General features: G+C 40.1%; 1 pseudogene; it reads right to left on the reverse strand.

Annotated features, from left to right (window-relative positions):
• Window positions 1-8,686: 8,686 nt before the first annotated feature.
• LOC109424961 (serine/threonine-protein phosphatase PP2A-like) lies at window positions 8,687-10,140 on the reverse strand (annotated as a pseudogene).
• Between the last annotated feature and the right edge of the window lie 2,405 nt (window positions 10,141-12,545).

Genomic DNA, 12,545 nt, shown 5'->3' on the forward strand with positions numbered 1-12,545 from the left:
CTCCACCTGGTCACTCTTCAAAAAAAAAAAAAAAAAAATTCTGTATAATTCATTTAAATTATTTTTGAAATTTTAGTTGTATTAAGAATTGTTGTCATGAGATCACAGTTCTTATGGAACTCCTTGGAGCCATTCTGTTTAATTTATTTTTTTATTTCATTTGTGTTGAGAATTGTTGTCGTGTAAAATCCAGCCAAAAATTTTTAAAGAGGGAGAGGAGACAAAATGTCAAAATTAAATTTGTATCAGCCTTATTTCGCTATAACTCGGACAATCTTAAACCCATCTATTTGATTGTTTGTACACTGGTAGTACTCAACGTGTCTACCTGAGTACAAATTTGCATGTGAATTGGTTCAAAATTATTATTATCTCAATCTGTTTTGAACAATGAACAACGGTAAAACAACATCAATAACCTGTCGGTCACATTAATTTAAGAAAATGGTGATGTGTTATGTGAAAAAAATCATATACAAAAATCCATGAAATCCTACAGCAGCTTCACCAACCCATTTATTTTTGGGGAAAAATCGAAATTGTCTGGAGGAGTTCTTTCAGGTGAGTTTTATTATCTTTCCACTATTCATACTCTTAACAAGATGGTTTCTCTTGCAGACTTTGGTCAAAACCATTGTCATTAATTTGAGAGAAGGATTCCATGAAAACTGTGCTGGAAATGTACGAACAAACGATTCTATTGTACATTTTTATTGTACCAGCAAGTTTGAGCTCTGATAACGATGACTATATTTTATAGAAATGAAGTTTAACTTACGTATTGTTCATGTTAATACGTAAGTTAAACTTCATTTCTATAAAATATAGTCCTAACTAAAAGTGTTATTTTTTCTATAAGATATTTTTGTCTGACCGAGTTCCTGCGATGAAGATGAGATGAAGGCATACGGAAGATATGCGAACATTTGAGCATGGGGTGATCGTGGAGGCACGTTCGCTATATTTTTGTTCATAATTAAGTTTAATTATGAATTATTTTTTGACGAAAATAGAATAGTGTAATACAGCCATAATAAATTGTTTACCTTTTGCATCCGTTTTGACAGTTAGTGTACTGAGGCTCAGTCAAACCGATTACCAAAACCCGAAGCTTCCCCACACCCAACAATCAAATTTTCTCAAAATCAATACGTGAAACCTAACGTCGGACGTAGTGCGCTGGACAGTAGACCTGGCCCTCTATCCAGCGCACTGTGCCCGATGTACGTCCGACACACGGTTTAAGAGAAAAATCGATTTTCGCGTGTCAAAAATTCATTCAAAATTTTAATAAAACATCATTTTGAGTGTTAACTGTTAACGCCCTGACCTTACCAGATGGAGTGTATATGGGATTCGACATAAGTCGGTACTTACGTCCACCCCCTCAGGAGACAAATTTTAATAAAACGTCATTTTGAGTGTTAACTGTTAACGCCCTGACCTTACCAGATGGAGTGTATATGGGATTCGACATAAGTCGGTACTTACGTCCACCCCCTCAGGAGACAAATTTTAATAAAACGTCATTTTGAGTGTTAACTGTTAACGCCCTGACCTTACCAGATGGAGTGTATATGGGATTCGACATAAGTCGGTACTTACGTCCACCCCCTCAGGAGACAAATTTTAATAAAACGATATTTTGGGTGTTAACTGTTAACGCCCTGACCTTACCAGATGGAGTGTATATGGGATTTGACATAAGTCGGTACCCACGACCACCCCCTCAGGAGACAAATTTTAATAAAACGTCATTTTGAGTGTTAACTGTTAACGCCCTGACCTTACCAGTTGGAGTGTATATGGGATTCGACATAAGTCGGTACTTACGTCCACCCCCTCAGGAGACAAATTTTAATAAAACGTCATTTTGAGTGTTAACTGTTAACGCCCTGACCTTACCAGATGGAGTGTATATGGGATTCGACATAAGTCGGTACTTACGTCCACCCCCTCAGGAGACAAATTTTAATAAAACGATATTTTGGGTGTTAACTGTTAACGCCCTGACCTTACCAGATGGAGTGTATATGGGATTTGACATAAGTCGGTACCCACGACCACCCCCTCAGGAGACAAATTTTAATAAAACGTCATTTTGAGTGTTAACTGTTAACGCCCTGACCTTACCAGTTGGAGTGTATATGGGATTCGACATAAGTCGGTACTTACGTCCACCCCCTCAGGAGACAAATTTTAATAAAACGTCATTTTGAGTGTTAACTGTTAACGCCCTGACCTTACCAGATGGAGTGTATATGGGATTTGACATAAGTCGGTACCCACGACCACCCCCTCAGGAGACAAATTTTAATAAAACGTCATTTTGAGTGTTAACTGTTAACGCCCTGACCTTACCAGTTGGAGTGTATATGGGATTCGACATAAGTCGGTACTTACGTCCACCCCCTCAGGAGACAAATTTTAATAAAACGTCATTTTGAGTGTTAACTGTTAACGCCCTGACCTTACCAGATGGAGTGTATATGGGATTCGACATAAGTCGGTACTTACGTCCACCCCCTCAGGAGACAAATTTTAATAAAACGTCATTTTGAGTGTTAACTGTAAACGCCCTGACCTTACCAGATGGAGTGTATATGGGATTCGACATAAGTCGGTACTTACGTCCACCCCCTCAGGAGACAAATTTTAATAAAACGTCATTTTGAGTGTTAACTGTTAACGCCCTGACCTTACCAGATGGAGTGTATATGGGATTTGACATAAGTCGGTACTTACGTCCACCCCCTCAGGAGACAAATTTTAATAAAACGTCATTTTGAGTGTTAACTGTTAACGCCCTGACCTTACCAGATGGAGTGTATATGGGATTTGACATAAGTCGGTACCCACGACCACCCCCTCAGGAGACAAATTTGAATAAAACGTCATTTTTGGTGTTAACTGTTAACGCCCTGACGTAACGTATGGGATTTGACATAAGTCGGTACTTACGTCCACCCCCTCAGGAGACAAATTTTAATAAAACGTCATTTTGAGTGTTAACTGTTAACGCCCTGACCTTACCAGATGGAGTGTATATGGGATTTGACATAAGTCGGTACTTACGTCCACCCCCTCAGGAGACAAATTTTAATAAAACGTCATTTTGAGTGTTAACTGTTAACGCCCTGACCTTACCAGATGGAGTGTATATGGGATTCGACATAAGTCGGTACTTACGTCCACCCCCTCAGGAGACAAATTTTAATAAAACGTCATTTTGAGTGTTAACTGTTAACGCCCTGACCTTACCAGATGGAGTGTATATGGGATTTGACATAAGTCGGTACTTACGTCCACCCCCTCAGGAGACAAATTTTAATAAAACGTCATTTTGAGTGTTAACTGTTAACGCCCTGACCTTACCAGATGGAGTGTATATGGGATTCGACATAAGTCGGTACTTACGTCCACCCCCTCAGGAGACAAATTTTAATAAAACGTCATTTTGAGTGTTAACTGTTAACGCCCTGACCTTACCAGATGGAGTGTATATGGGATTTGACATAAGTCGGTACTTACGTCCACCCCCTCAGGAGACAAATTTTAATAAAACGTCATTTTGAGTGTTAACTGTTAACGCCCTGACCTTACCAGATGGAGTGTATATGGGATTTGACATAAGTCGGTACCCACGACCTCCCCCTCAGGAGACAAATTTTAATAAAACGTCATTTTTGGTGTTAACTGTTAACGCCCTGACGTAACGTATGGGATTTGACATAAGTCGGTACTTACGTCCACCCCCTCAGGAGACAAATTTTAATAAAACGTCATTTTGAGTGTTAACTGTTAACGCCCTGACCTTACCAGATGGAGTGTATATGGGATTTGACATAAGTCGGTACCCACGACCACCCCCTCAGGAGACAAATTTTAATAAAACGTCATTTTTGGTGTTAACTGTTAACGCCCTGACGTAACGTATGGGATTTGACATAAGTCGGTACTTACGTCCACCCCCTCAGGAGACAAATTTTAATAAAACGTCATTTTGAGTGTTAACTGTTAACGCCCTGACCTTACCAGATGGAGTGTATATGGGATTTGACATAAGTCGGTACTTACGTCCACCCCCTCAGGAGACAAATTTTAATAAACCGTCATTTTGAGTGTTAACTGTTAACGCCCTGACCTTACCAGATGGAGTGTATATGGGATTTGACATAAGTCGGTACCCACGACCACCCCCTCAGGAGACAAATTTTAATAAAACGTCATTTTTGGTGTTAACTGTTAACGCCCTGACGTAACGTATGGGATTTGACATAAGTCGGTACTTACGTCCACCCCCTCAGGAGACAAATTTTAATAAAACGTCATTTTTGGTGTTAACTGTTAACGCCCTGACGTAACGTATGGGATTTGACATAAGTCGGTACTTACGTCCACCCCCTCAGGAGACAAATTTTAATAAAACGTCATTTTGAGTGTTAACTGTTAACGCCCTGACCTTACCAGATGGAGTGTATATGGGATTTGACATAAGTCGGTACTTACGTCCACCCCCTCAGGAGACAAATTTTAATAAAACGTCATTTTGAGTGTTAACTGTTAACGCCCTGACCTTACCAGATGGAGTGTATATGGGATTCGACATAAGTCGGTACTTACGTCCACCCCCTCAGGAGACAAATTTTAATAAAACGTCATTTTGAGTGTTAACTGTTAACGCCCTGACCTTACCAGATGGAGTGTATATGGGATTTGACATAAGTCGGTACTTACGTCCACCCCCTCAGGAGACAAATTTTAATAAAACGTCATTTTGAGTGTTAACTGTTAACGCCCTGACCTTACCAGATGGAGTGTATATGGGATTTGACATAAGTCGGTACCCACGACCACCCCCTCAGGAGACAAATTTTAATAAAACGTCATTTTTGGTGTTAACTGTTAACGCCCTGACGTAACGTATGGGATTTGACATAAGTCGGTACTTACGTCCACCCCCTCAGGAGACAAATTTTAATAAAACGTCATTTTGAGTGTTAACTGTTAACGCCCTGACCTTACCAGATGGAGTGTATATGGGATTTGACATAAGTCGGTACCCACGACCACCCCCTCAGGAGACAAATTTTAATAAAACGTCATTTTGAGTGTTAACTGTTAACGCCCTGACCTTACCAGATGGAGTGTATATGGGATTTGACATAAGTCGGTACTTACGTCCACCCCCTCAGGAGACAAATTTTAATAAAACGTCATTTTGAGTGTTAACTGTTAACGCCTTGACCTTACCAGATGGAGTGTATATGGGATTTGACATAAGTCGGTACTTACGTCCACCCCCTCAGGAGACAAATTTTAATAAACCGTCATTTTGAGTGTTAACTGTTAACGCCCTGACCTTACCAGATGGAGTGTATATGGGATTTGACATAAGTCGGTACCCACGACCACCCCCTCAGGAGACAAATTTTAATAAAACGTCATTTTTGGTGTTAACTGTTAACGCCCTGACGTAACGTATGGGATTTGACATAAGTCGGTACTTACGTCCACCCCCTCAGGAGACAAATTTTAATAAAACGTCATTTTTGGTGTTAACTGTTAACGCCCTGACGTAACGTATGGGATTTGACATAAGTCGGTACTTACGTCCACCCCCTCAGGAGACAAATTTTAATAAAACGTCATTTTGAGTGTTAACTGTTAACGCCCTGACCTTACCAGATGGAGTGTATATGGGATTTGACATAAGTCGGTACTTACGTCCACCCCCTCAGGAGACAAATTTTAATAAAACGTCATTTTGAGTGTTAACTGTTAACGCCTTGACCTTACCAGATGGAGTGTATATGGGATTTGACATAAGTCGGTACTTACGTCCACCCCCTCAGGAGACAAATTTTAATAAACCGTCATTTTGAGTGTTAACTGTTAACGCCCTGACCTTACCAGATGGAGTGTATATGGGATTTGACATAAGTCGGTACCCACGACCACCCCCTCAGGAGACAAATTTTAATAAAACGTCATTTTTGGTGTTAACTGTTAACGCCCTGACGTAACGTATGGGATTTGACATAAGTCGGTACTTACGTCCACCCCCTCAGGAGACAAATTTTAATAAAACGTCATTTTTGGTGTTAACTGTTAACGCCCTGACGTAACGTATGGGATTTGACATAAGTCGGTACTTACGTCCACCCCCTCAGGAGACAAATTTTAATAAAACGTCATTTTGAGTGTTAACTGTTAACGCCCTGACCTTACCAGATGGAGTGTATATGGGATTTGACATAAGTCGGTACTTACGTCCACCCCCTCAGGAGACAAATTTTAATAAAACGTCATTTTGAGTGTTAACTGTTAACGCCCTGACCTTACCAGATGGAGTGTATATGGGATTTGACATAAGTCGGTACCCACGACCTCCCCCTCAGGAGACAAATTTTAATAAAACGTCATTTTTGGTGTTAACTGTTAACGCCCTGACGTAACGTATGGGATTTGACATAAGTCGGTACTTACGTCCACCCCCTCAGGAGACAAATTTTAATAAAACGTCATTTTGAGTGTTAACTGTTAACGCCCTGACCTTACCAGATGGAGTGTATATGGGATTCGACATAAGTCGGTACCCACGACCACCCCCTCAGGAGACAAATTTTAATAAAACGTCATTTTGAGTGTTAACTGTTAACGCCCTGACCTTACCAGATGGAGTGTATATGGGATTTGACATAAGTCGGTACTTACGTCCACCCCCTCAGGAGACAAATTTTAATAAAACGTCATTTTGAGTGTTAACTGTTAACGCCTTGACCTTACCAGATGGAGTGTATATGGGATTTGACATAAGTCGGTACCCACGACCACCCCCTCAGGAGACAAATTTTAATAAAACGTCATTTTGAGTGTTAACTGTTAACGCCCTGGCCTTACCAGATGGAGTGTATATGGGATTTGACATAAGTCGGTACCCACGACCACCCCCTCAGGAGACAAATTTTAATAAAACGTCATTTTGGGTGTTAACTGTTAACGCCCTGACCTTACCAGATGGAGTGGTACTTACGTCCACCCCCTCAGGAGACAAATTTTAATAAAACGTCATTTTGGGTGTTAACTATTAACGCCCTGACGTAACGTATGGGATTTGACATAAGTCGGTACTTACGTCCACCCCCTCAGGAGCAAATTTTAATAAAACGTCATTTCGGGTGTTAACTGTTAACGCCTTGACCTTACCAGATGGAGTGTATATGGGATTTGACATAAGTTGGTACTTACGACCATCCCCTCAGGAGACAAATTTTAATAAAACGATATTTTAAGTGTTAACTGTTAACGCCTTGGAAAAATATAAGACTAAAAGTTAGGTATTGTCTAAAGCATTACGCAGAAACAACATTAAATAATGTTTAACCCTCTAATACCCAAATTTTTGATTTTGATCTAAATATCATTTTTCGTCATCTAAAATCGATTTAAACATGTTTTGGAAGATGATTCTTTTTAATTCTCGATTTTGTGAATTTCGGTTTTTGATTTTTCTAATTTTTATTTTTGAACATCCCCACACTTTTATATTTTTCCTGGAAGCCTATTTAAGCTGCTAGTACACAGGGTCAAATATTTGTCCGAAAAGAAACCAATGCTCAAACATCTTGTTTGACTCGACCAAATTTTCATTAGTGTCAAACTGATGTTGTTTCTTGAGTTCTTTCCTTGTCAAATATTTGACCCTGTGTACTACTGGCCTTAGGAGACGGATTTTTTGAGATGAAAACATTTTCAGATTTTATGATTATTGTTAAAATATTTTTATTATAAATTTTTTTCATAGAAAATTTTATTTTCCGTATAATTTTAAGAAAAATAATTTTAAAGTGTATTCGATTCCATTAAACTATTTGACTATGATAGTATGATTTGGGAAAAATTTAAAATATGTAAATTGAAGCGATTCAATACAAAATATACAATGGCTTCTGAAAGGTGACTAAAACATCAATTTTTCAATGATTTTTAAAAAAATGTAAATAAGCTTCAAAAGGCATTAAAAACCATTTTGAGATATTCAGAATAGTCTTTGATATCAGTCAAAAATATAAAAAAAATGATTGTCTACGAAACAAAAAATACAAAAATGCTCAAACTATACCCCGTCTAAAGGCGGGGTTGGGAATTAGAGGGTTAAAGACACTGCTGTGAAAACCCCCACTTGCAGTGTCTTTACTTCGTTTTTCTCTCTTTTTCTTTCTTATCTAAGTAAGTTTATTCGTGTAATACGGTTTACACGTCTCATTTTCCTTTTTTTTTTCTTGCAAGTGCAAACTTTTTTACAAATGTTATCCTTTTTACGTATTAAATAATAATATATGCTTATAGGGTGAACGCTCCCTTAGTGGAGGTAGCACCAATAGTGGTGGTCGTGGCAATTTAGCACTATTTCGACCCAAAAACACGCAAATGACATTTTTAATAGATGCATTATATTTAATTAATGACATTAATTCAGTTTTGTTTTCATGATTCGACAAAAACCTATTTTAAACAATTATTTTCCTAAATTTTTTGGCTCCTTTGCACCTAATGTGGTGGTAGTGTTCCTATAGTAGTGGGTCTCATAAGAATTCAGCCGTGTACCTATAAATAGAAAAAAAACCGAAATAAACGATGATTTTTACATTTTTCCTTGTTGATTTACATGAAAAACTATCGATTAATTTTTCAGACTTTTTATTTTGTGGTATTATCAATTTCATTTAATTATTTTAATACAAGGAGCTACTAATAGCACCACTATTGGTACGTTTACCCTAATTATTATTTATATTTTGAATGAAACCTCATTACCATCGTGGCACCAGTTGTGGCCTTCCATGACAATCTGATGCGCCCGAGAGACCAACCGTTTGAGTGATTGGAAAGTTCCGAAATGTCCTGGTCAAAGGTGTAACCAGCACCTCGTGGCGGAACCGGTTATTTCATCCGGTGGCAGCCCCGGTTATCCGGATCGGACCAGAGGATGTCACACGTGGGTCCCTCGCGTGGTACTTTCTGCAATCTTCCAACGGCCGGATGTGGCCCAGCGTGTCGTTCGAGGGACTGAGACCGCCATGCAAACAGAAGATTTGACCATCGACCAGGGCCATCAGCGGGAGATAGTCAAACAGGTCGGTAAAATACTTCCAAACGTTCGGGTTGCCGCACTTTTGTAAGCACGCATCGTAAAAGTCGTATACCTGTGGTCTAGCGGAACGGATTTCCCCGCAGGATTGTAATTCTCTCAGCGCCACCAGTAGCATCGCTGTTTCGGTTGAGTAATATACACGACCAACGTAATCGCCCATGAACAGAAAATTAGTGTGAGGCGATCGTCCGCCCACCCGGAAGGGCTCCTTCAGGTCGTGGAACTGACCGTGCACATCACCACGCACTGTCACCGGACATTTTACCTCCTTTGCCAAAATTTCCATCGCCTTATCACACAGGGTTTTCACTTGGGTTTCAATTGTTTGATATACTGGTCCAAATCGTAAGTGTCGCCTTGTCATTCATCCTTACTTTTTCCTCCGCTCTGCTTTACTCCCGACGGGGGATCGGTGCGAGAGGTTTGCTGCTGCTGCTGCTGCTACTAATTAGCCAAGATTTTGCTGCGGCCTTTCCCAACCAATTTTTCACAACAAATCTCACACTCGCGGGCGGCAATCGGGTAACGGGAAAATGGGCACACTCGACGCGCACGACGGACCGTGTTCCGGTACGGGTCACAAACCGGATTCGAACAGCTGAAATACACAAGCAATTAAATAAAACCAAAAACTCCCTTGCTGGACGACGGCGGCCGTCCGGATTTCAATAACAACAAATCACTGTCATTCCGCTCGATCTCGGACCGGGAGACACTCACACATTCGCAATTTTTGCTATGCACGTTTTGTATGTATTGGTGACGCAAAAGCTAGTGCACACTAATACATTCACAACCCCATAGCAACCGATGGCACCCACACATTGCAGTTTGTCAATGTGTGGTCAAAAATACTACTCGAATTTTTGTGCGCGCAGGCGCACCATCAAATAAGCGCGGAAAAGTGCTTCTACCGCCGACAAGCTACTTTTGCGCCTACAGCAGGCGCGTTTATGCACGAAATATGCGCGCATTGTTTTGGGTGTACCTTTTTAGTTCAGCTCATACTGTTTGCGAGCATTTATCGTTTTATTTCTTTTTAACACTTCACTTTCAGTATACAATAGCCATCACTCGTCCGCCAATGTTCTTCTGGATCGCTTCGTGGTGCGTCATCAGACCTTGGTTGGTTGAGATGACTACTGCTCCAGTGATGGTCGGCACCACTTGGATAGCGAATGGTAGCAGCTCTGCAGCTCTAAGTGGTCTTCTGTTGATGACCGCTACATTGTTTAAACACATCTTCTCTACTTTGAAGTTATTCTTTGACACTTTCTTCGCTACGATATGTCCTTCTTTTATTAGTAAAGACAAAAATTGTTCACTAATGTTCGACCTTGCCACGGAGATGTTTCTGCTTCTCCTCACAAAAAGTTCATTCACTACGTTTGTTATTCCCTCCATTTTTCACTTCGTTAATCAGTTCAGGATCGTTACATCAGTTTTCCCCACTAAGCTCCTGTGTATGCTAATATTGGAGGACTCTGGAAGGGCTTCCGCTCTTTTGGCTACTACGTATCGTCAAATGTTCTTCACTGTTAAATGTAATTCGTTGGGGTGCGTTGCACTTCGCATCAGCTGATGGGTGGGCTGTACGGCAACAATTTTTCGCGAACCGCACTCGCAAGCGTTTTTATCGATTCACTCACTGCTTCGCATAGCGTAGCTACGACGATGACAACGGGGACGTGTGCATGCACTCTTCGATTGGTGCTGCTCGTGACTTGGATGTTTTACTTACGGTGCCAAGGAATTTTTAAAGAGGTTTTTCACGATCGCGCTGCGACACTGGCCAGTTCTTCTGCCTTTTTCTGTGTTTTCTTTTGTATATACTTTTTCACTGTATTGTACATAGTAATAGCAAATTGTACTGCTACTATTGCTAGTATTATCTGCAGCATTAGTTTATTTTCCTCGAATTTTTCAGAGTGTTCACTTTGCATGTTAATAATATCGATATGGCTGTCGCCATTATGCTCAACATGAGCTTTCGACTCTTCACTTCCCATTTTCAAATTGTTTTTGCAGACAACCCGGACAAAAAAAAATTACTAAAATCACACTAGTTTGTTAAAATAGCGTTCGTCGCTAGCGTCATTTGTTCTCGAAACTCGATAAATTCTTCAATCACAATCATGGTTAGGTAAACTGTTGCTGCAAAACAAGCTATTGCACATAACCACATTTTCACATGTCCTTCCATTTGATTTATTTTCGAGTCACTATACTATTACATTACTACCCAATTTTCATATGTTGTTCTTCGTTCTTTCTCGAAGATTGCAGGAATGTCGAACGGTCGCCATCTGGGGTTCGAAGTCTTAACTAAGATCTCGCATCGAACCGATCACACCAAATGTCTGTCCGGAGACAATTGGTGTACTAAAGGGACTTTGGTTCCTTCAGATTGAATTACTTTTGACTTGCAACTATTCCAATGACTAGCGGTGTCTGAAGATCAGAGTGCTATTGGAGGGTTTCGGTATGCCAGCAGACATTGAAACAAATAGTTTGATAGTCCAAAGAAGACTGCCGAGTTTATTGAAATCCTTCTTTTATATCATTTTACAATTGATTATTCTAATGGCCTAAAGGGTAAAACACCTGGGGTTGATGTTTATAAACAATATTTATGGCTTAAACTTCCGCGCGCCCATCCGATAGTATTTTGGTTAACTTGCGCTTTTTGGCTTGCGCTTTACGGTGACTAATGGGGTGTTATTGTAAATACGCTGATGGGTACGCGTTAGCTTGCCTTTGAATGGTTTGACAAATAATTAAGGTAATGCGGGAGTATGTCTAGTACAGTTTTTCAAAATAATCAATTGGTTGCTGGTGGTTTCATTCTCTTCCATAAGCAAACACACTGAACTCCACGCTGCAACTCCCAAAATCGAACAGCTCCTCGAAGGGCAGCAGCAAAAAGGTCCTAAAATAGATTGAGGGGATATGAAATTCAATAGCAATAAGTTACTTACAGAAAGTTCTTACATTCTTACAAATTTTCACTTCGTTTGAAAGATCACTACTTCATTTAGCACCTTCGGCACCACGTAACACTGTTTTGTTTTTTTTTTCTGGAAGGCTGCAAAACTGACAGTTGTCTTGCTGAAATTCGGTAATCTCGTTTGCTGATTTCAGTAAAATCTGTGTTTGCCGAAAGGTTCAGCAAAAAATGCTGTCAGTTTTCGAAGTTTTCAAGCAACTTGCTGATGTTTCGGTAAAACGTTTTGGACAATCTCGGCAAAAGCGAGTTATTTGCTGAAGTATCAGCAAAATCTTGAGTTGCCGATTGAAATCAGCATTTTTTTCTGCCGAGCTCAAGAATCATTTTTAAGTGTGTAGATTTCTGCCGAGATTTTTTCTAGCAATCCTGGAGGGGTTCACT

The sequence above is a fragment of the Aedes albopictus genome, chromosome 2 (genome assembly GCF_035046485.1).
Source record: "Aedes albopictus strain Foshan chromosome 2, AalbF5, whole genome shotgun sequence".
Taxonomy (NCBI): Eukaryota; Metazoa; Arthropoda; class Insecta; order Diptera; family Culicidae; genus Aedes; species Aedes albopictus.